Source organism: Neodiprion fabricii, chromosome 4 (genome assembly GCF_021155785.1).
Source record: "Neodiprion fabricii isolate iyNeoFabr1 chromosome 4, iyNeoFabr1.1, whole genome shotgun sequence".
In the NCBI taxonomy this organism is placed as follows: Eukaryota; Metazoa; Arthropoda; class Insecta; order Hymenoptera; family Diprionidae; genus Neodiprion; species Neodiprion fabricii.
In genome coordinates this window covers 15,007,723-15,016,251 of record NC_060242.1, presented here as the reverse complement: position 1 = coordinate 15,016,251, position 8,529 = coordinate 15,007,723, and positions in this window count along the sequence as shown.

The following is an 8,529-nucleotide window of genomic DNA, read 5'->3' as shown; positions in this document are numbered from 1 at the left end:
AAGCGAGGAGGTGGAGTTGCATCACAGATAGGTTTCACATTAGTGCCGGGCAGGGATGAAAGGGGAAGAGTTTTTCGGCGAATCGGCGTTCCCCCACCTTCGACCTCCGCGCTCACCGGCGGTTTTGTTGTTCGCTTCGTGTTGAATATAATTTTTTTCTCCGAACTACATATATGTGGCCGAAAAGAAGTTTTACTTGACGGCACTATTAAGAGAATCATATGAGAAATCATAGCTAGCGATAATTTTCTGAGAAGTGTGGGGAAAGGGTTCACGCATACAACTGGGGAAGTGGCGCTATTGTGGGCAGCACTAATGGCAGACCCAACTGTATTAGCTAAGGAGATGATAGGAGATAATCATATCCCAACGACGCCTAGAGTGGAACTACTTGATTAGGAACTGGAAGCGATACGGTTGGACGTGGAAGTACTAAAGCACAAATACCTCGTTGAGGGAGTATATCGAATGGGAGAAAAGGACAATACATAAGGTTATTGAAGATATGAAGATGGCCTTAGGACGGGCGACTTTCACTAACCGGGTATAGACTAGAATCCGCTCTGCTGCGATTCCTATAATCAACCGAAAAGTGAGAACCTGGACTGCTACCTGAACAGCGACTTCATGCATCGCAGAAGTCAAAGGGCTTACTAAGCATAGAATCGGTCAAACCGCGTCTTACGTAAACTTGACACTAACACACGAGCAGAAAGTGCTGATGTGGTTGTTGCAAAATACTCACAAAAAGTGTTGATTTACACTATATAACAATATAGAACATTGTACTTTTATTATTACTGTACTATATACTGCGCAATTCCACCAAATCCTGTACGCAAATCCGGCCTCCAAATTATGGATTTTTATATGAGTTCTTCACTTTATATAGATGTCAACAAAGCGATTTCTCGTGTATGACGTCAGTTAATACGGGTTCTCGTGATTATTAGATTTAGCTTTGAAATTTTACAGTTATTAAACGGTTCAGAAAATGATGATCATTTCTTTCACTTTTCATTTTAAGGGTGAAATTAAAAAAATAAAACATAAAAAGTCAATTCTGCCATGTTCTCCATCGTTTTTTGAAAATCGGATTCCTTTTTCTGAAGGTTCGGGAAATTTCTGATGTTACGGTTTCGGTTTAAATAAAATTTGTGTGCTTATTTTCACCATTTTTCACTGATATTATAAACTGTGCCTTGGAGTTAAACGATCCGAAAATTTTTAGAAGTGATTTTCATCAGAAATTTCTTGAATTTTCAGAGAAAAAATTTAATTTTCAAAAAACGTTTGGGAACATAGTTCAATTGACATTTTAAGGTTTATTTTTTGAATTTTGGGTCAAAAATGACGAGTGAGAAAAAATTACCATCATCTTCGAAAAATTCTGAAAATTTCTGATCGAAAATCGCATTTTCAATTTTTTCTTTAAGGCATTTTTTGAACCGTTTAATACATTGATAAATTTTGAAGAATCCGATAATTACGAAAACTGAACTCAGAGATCTTTCACACTCGAAAATCTCTTTGTTGACATTTAAATAATGCGAAGAACACATAAAAAAAAATCTAAAATTTGGAGGCCGCATTTGGGCTATTCCGCGTCAACCGGATCAGTCATCTCTCAGATATTTTTTTTATTATTATTTTTTATTATTTTATTATTCTTGAAACTTCACTTATCGCTTCGAGCAGGCCTTGTGAAGGTACAGTATTTTTTTCAGATTCTTCAATCATGTCCTACATCGTGAAAATGATTCTAAAATAACGCTGCGACGCCACCGCGGGGTAGCGGTGGACGGCAACCGGCCGCCCGCCATTACGTAGAGACTCGGCGCGCCGCAATTTCATGCGCATCGACACCTTTAATGATTTTTTACTCGAAAACGAAAAAAAACACCCCTCTGGAATTAATTCACAGGTTGTAGTACAGTTCAAGGAACATGTCAGAATTTAAAAAAAATTTTTTGATCGTGTCAGTCACTGTTTTAAAAATCTTTGAAAAATTAATTGTTAAATAAACAATTGATAACAACTTTTTTTTACCATTTCGTATTTTTTTTTAAATTCTATGGAGCTTTCCGCGTAATTTGAAAAAAAAATATATATTGTATCTAATTTTTTGCCAAAGTTATGAATTTTTGAAAAAAATGGGAGTCTAATTTGTTATTGTTAATAAAAAATCGAATTTTGTATTATGAGATTCGCGCTTTGGCACAAAAATCTAACTCCTCACACACAATCCACATGCCAAATTAAAAAAATATCTGAGAGATGACTGATCCGGTTGACGCGGAATAGCCCATTTGCGTACAGGATTTGGTAGAATGGCCAATACACAATTTTCACTTCATCCCACGTATAATTAAGGTTTAACGTGCACCAATCAAAAGGAGAAAAAGAAGAATAATTTCTTCAAAGAATAATCTTAATGAAGTTCTGTTACGTTCTGGGAAGAGCGCTGGGAGAGATCTTCAATTCGCTGCGTGATTCATTTTCAGATTTCAATTCGACTCACAAACCTTATGTCCGTGTGTGCAAACTCTGATGTCGTTTCGTTCGGGATTTTCGTTCAGCTCGTTACCATCTGTGAATTGTTCTGTTTTGGATCGTGCAAACTATGACTACGCATAACTTGCACATGATTTTCTGTATCTCATTTTCTCAAATTACAACTCATATGAGATATTGGAAAGCAATTTTCGAAATAATTTTTTTTTTTATTTCACAGAACCTCTGACGCTGAAGGTTGATAGATGCGTCGGTTACACGCTTGATTTTGGGAGGGCCATCAGTTTGACAATACAAGAAGCAACGCATGTAGCATTGTTTAGTATAATTATTTGACTGATCCTTAAAAACGTCATTTTTGTATTTGAACCGACTCAGCACCCCCTAGACCCGTTGAAAAGAAATTAGAAAAAATTGGTCCAAAATTTCAGCATTCTACTTAGTTCAACTAAAACGGGTGCCTGTGAGCATAAAATCATTTTGAGTTTTTAATTTGGGCAGGAACCGCTAATAATCACTGATGATGAAAAATGTACGTGAAAAATGAACTACATCAGCTATTTGAACAGTATTTCCATTGTAGCGGGGAAATGAGGACAAAATCATGGCTTTGTACGTTGACACTCCTGAAACAATTCAAACCATGGCAGAAAAATTCTTGAAATATTGAAGATACAAAAAAGATGAATCATTTATAATTTAATCACAAATCGATCAGTAATTATTCCTAATTCGCATTCATTATTCATTACTTGAAGTTCGCAATCGATCATCGTCATCGAGTGTTTTTGTTCATCTGCAAGATTCGGAGAATTTTCTAATTTTTTTTTTGTAGCCAATCTTCAGACCTTTTCCAGATAAGCTTTCTAAAGACCACTCTAATGATATATGATATTTGCGTTGAACTATTTTTGAAAACATTTTTTGCAAATTTTTGTAACTAACGGTACGTGGAATAAAAAAATTACAAGTAATTATCCTGTATACTTCGATACTAACATAAATGCGTACTTCTGTTCTATTTCAAAATATTGATCGATTTATCTGGTAATCCTATTCTTTTTAAAGACCAATGTAAGGCTACGTTATTATGTCAAATAATGACACATCTCAGTGTAAGCAATTATTACTATGAATCATAAAGTTTGTTATTGACTTATTCTTTGAATTGAACAAGCTGTTATATACGTTGATTATAAATGAAGTAGTTTTCTGTTCCGGAACACAATACAGAAATAAAAGCAAAAAAACTGTACATCGTTACAACTGAATCAGTCTTTGATACCCAAGAATTAATGTTCTGCACATGTTCTCGTCAAAGAAAATTTCAGAAATTTAGGACCCCGAAGGCACCATAAATGATTTTGCATATGTGTATTAGGCTGGTCCTTATTTGGGGTGTTTTCGAATTTTCCTACGGACAAGGCGGAAAAAGTTCGCAAATAAATCAATAAAAAAGTACGCGAAACCAGGAGCCTGTAAGCTAACCCTAAGTACTCCCGCCAAGGCTATGAATTTTCCCATGTAATTTCAATGGGAATTCGGACTTACTGCACTATTTTTTTCGGCCACGCCTAAATCGTATTTTGAGAAATTTGAAACTTGGCATATATCTTTCCTATATTCATAGATATTTTACAAAAAATTGGGCGATTTACAACGATGAAATTAACAAAGTACCAGCGCATCAAAGTTGTGTCTTAAAGTAAAAAATCACCATTTAACGAAATAAATGGATTAATAAATAATATTAAACAATTAGATATATACTTACTATGTATATATATACAACTATATATCTAAATATATATCTAATTGTTTAATATTATTTATTAATCAATTTATTTCGTTAAATGGTGATTTTTTACTTTAAGACACAACTTTGATGCGCTGGTACTTTGTTAATTTCATCGTTGTAAATCGCTCAATTTTTTATAGAATATCTATGAATATAGGAAAGACATATACCAAGTTTCAGATTTCTCAAAATAGGATTTAGGCGTGGGCGAATAAAATAGTGCAGTTAGTCCGAATTCCCATTGAAATTACACGGGAAAATTCATGGCCTTGGCGGGAGTACTTAGGGTTGGCCTACAGGCTCCCGGTTTCGCGTACTTTTTTATTGATTTATTTGCAAACTTTTTCTGCCTTGTCCGCAGGAAAATTCGAAAACACTCCAAATAAGGACCATCCTAATGTGTATGCTCCTGACCACGGAAGTTCCTTCGTCGATCACCAGTCAACTCTGCCATCGACTACAAAGATGGCGGCCACGATGGTTCACTCTTAATAAGTCTTCTGAAGAATGTTAATAACGTCTGATTACGTGTTCTGATTCACATCAAAATCAATAGGCTTCAAGATTTTAATGGCTTTCACTATTTTTTCAAATTCAAAGTTCAATATGTATAGCGGTTCGATACATAATGAGGTCCCAAGCAGCGTTCCGTGCCTCAAGTTTTCAACAATTTTTTTCGTTGGACTGCATTTTCGGATTTACTTCTAAATTAATAGGGGGCGAGATTTCGATAGCAGTGAATCCTCGTTTAAATTTGAACTCAATCCGTGTAGCGGTTCGTCACTTATTGAGGTCCCAAGCCTAGGGGCGGAGAAGAAGAAGAAGAAGAAGAAGAAGAAGAATATTTTTCATTTTACATCAACTTTGACTGTTAATAACTTTAAAACTGGTGGGCAGGTTTCAATCAAATTTATAGTGCAAGGTCAGATGGACAAGATGTTTAGGTCCTGTGAGTTTTATTGAAAATCATTTACACGTTCCAGAGATATGACATCCTGATTTCGGGCTTTACTTGGTCCGGGTAAAGATTCTCTGCTAGCGCTCGCCGGCCTGCGGGTACTTGGCGGCGATTCGCTGCCGCGAATCTTGATGGGATTTTTCGGTCCGTTTTGCGAGTGTAAAATCCCATTTTTAACACCGGTATGTATAAAATGAAAAAGGACCTAAATTCCCGGAATCGTTATCACTCGCATTCATAGTTAGGTTGATTCTTAGAATAATCGGTTCAGTTGATCGTTAGGAGAGTTATTGTTCTTTTATACTTTCTAACAATCAACTAATATTGTTCTTCAGGGGAGGCCGATATCAGTTTATTTTTTTTGTTTAGCTAAAAACCTTTGTACACTCGGGGTGTAGAACCGTGTTTTACACTCTGGATACGAAAAGTACTAAAAGTTTCCACATATACTTGGTTAAAATACACATTTTTTGATAAGGAACAAGTCATTTCGAACAATTCTTGGAGGTTAGGCTTCAACGAAATCTGAAAACTCGGAAAATTCTTTAATTGCAGTTGTAGTAACAATACTTGAGTACGGAGTTTCTGAAATTAAGAGTTGTTTGATTTTAGTTGATTTGTACTGTACGTAAATTTTGAAATTGGTTTTGTTGTGGTTGAAGTATAATTGTATTCTAAGTTTTATTTAGTTTTCTACAAATAGATATTTAATTTTGTTCAGCTTTCTGTTTTTCGAGATTTCTGGAAAGGTAGAAGTAGGAGCTGGATTTTGAGAAGGGACTTTTTATTAGTGATTTAGGTTCTTAGGTAAATCAGCACAAGACGATTTGCCTAGGAGGGCCGATCAGCTGGTGCTGAAAGGGAGCCTTGTAGATTCCCGTTTCTAGGAATAGAGGGTTTGTGAACTGGTCATGGTTTTTCTTCTTCACGTTTTTCACGTTTCAGTTAGCAGGCATACCTTATTTGTCTTATTGCGTTTATTATTCCGAATCTTGGAATACGCATTCTATGTGCATGCTAATGTTGAAACATATGACGTTCAAATGTGAAAATACATACCCCTAGACGCAGAACGATGCCTGCGCCTTATTGAAGCAACTATGGAGTTACCGCTCATGTTCAGCCTCGTTTCCTGCTATGGCCATCCCAAACGTCAAACATCAGTTTTTAAGGGTACCAAAATTCGATAGATAATCCTTGATGTTTGGGATGGCCGTGGTGGGATATGGTGCTCAGAGAAAAACCTTGGTGCTCAACCAGAAATAAGAGAACTAAGGTTGTTTGAATAAGGCGCACACATCGTTCTGCATCTGTAGATACTCATGGTATATGCTGCTCAGCATTGCGTAGCTACGAGCTTGGTTTTACTTAATAACTGATGGTATATGCGTGAAAATTATCATTACAAGGGTGTTCCTTGTACACTATGATGGTAACTGTGTGGATCGATACAGATCTAAGAACTTAACAGTGTGTAAGATGCTATTATGGTAAGCTGCACGTCGGTAATTTATAATGCGGAGAGGACGCCGCCGTGATTACCGGCTGGGACGTAACAGTTCTACGGAAACCCACTCACCCAAGAGTCCCAAGACCATGCCGATGAAGCCCAAGATCTACAGGAAATTCTATACAAACTGCATCAGCAGCCATCTAAGTGGCTGCTCTTATGCCGAATGAAGACAAGTGTGTTGTGAATTATGATGCATCTGGGTTAAAATAACCCACATATTGTAAACTTTCTTGGATGCAACCATATGGCAATAAGGACCTCTCAAAAGGACCTTGGTAAAACGATCACCTGTGATCTCAAATGGTGAGAATACATAAATAGCGTGGCCAATAAGTTCAACTAATTGTAAGTTCCAGGATAAAGAAAGCCTTCACATGCATTATATCGGATTTGTTCATGAAAATTTACAAGACCTACGTCCGGCCATCACTGGATTCCGCAAACATAATATCGACACTCTACTTTGCGAGGATATCGAACTTCTAGAAAAAGCCCAGAGAACAGCAACGGAACTACCAATAGATCTGAGACACCTGGATTATAATGAAAGGTTGTAAAAATTGAATCTACTATCAGTAACATTAAGACTGAAGAGAGAAATTAACTAACCGGACCGTGTGATATGAATGGGGAGGAGTTCTTCAGGCTATCAAGCAATACGCAGTAACGGGGCCATCTAAAGCTCGAGCGTAGTCCATTCAATAGAAACTCACTGGAAAACTTTATTAGTAACAGAGTGGTGGCAGTGTGAGATTCACTTCCAAATGCAGTCATTGATGCATGCACAATCAATCAATTTAACAACAGGCTGGATGCTTCTTTCTATACGCGTCCTCAAGAAGACTGAATTAGTCAGACAAGCTTTAGCCTGATACTGTAATCCTGCTAGTAATGATAAATTGTTACTTTTTCTTTTGCGGCTTCTGACTTGATCCCAGAAACTTTAGACGCGATTAAGCGCGATCGTTCCCTCATGTGAAATTACGTCGGAATAGCGTCTCGATAAATTCATACCAGCGTTTTTCATAATCCGTGAGAAATACCATGAAAAAATACCAAGGAGTTAATCTTCTTTTTCGCAATAGATAGAGTCCTTTAACTTTTCGTCTTATTGTTAGAATTGATTAGCAGGATCTGTTCATTATCAATTCGACGGGGAGTGTGCCAGAGGGTATGGAGAGGAGAAGGGTGGCCAGAGGACTGGAAAGAAGGGGTGGTTGTACCAATAGTAAAAAAGGGGGAAGGGAAAAGTGTAGAAGAATATAGAGGAGTTACATTAATACCGACGGCGTATAAAATATATGTGGGAATATTGGAAAAAAGGTTAAAGGAAGAGGTGGAGAGCAAAAAGTTGTTGCCGGAAAGTCAGGCGGGATTCAGAGCAGGAAGGGGAACGATAAATTACATATACGTGATAAATTATTTGATAAGTAGGGAAATAGCTAAAAGTAAAGGGAAATTAATAATAATGTACGTGGATTTCAAGGCGGCTTTTGACTCGGTCGACCGCTGGAAGTTAGTGGAAGACATGAGGAAGAGAGGGGTGAGGGAAGGATTGGTAAGAAGATGTGAGGAGGTGCTAAAAGAAACGTGGGGAAGGGTAAGAGTGGGGAAACAGGTAGGGGAAAAATTTTGGACGGAAAAGGGAGTAAGGCAGGGCTACTCACTGAGTCAATTTGTTATTCGTGCTGTTTTTAGCGGATATGGAGGACGAACTAGAGAAAGGAAGGTGGGGTGGAATAGATT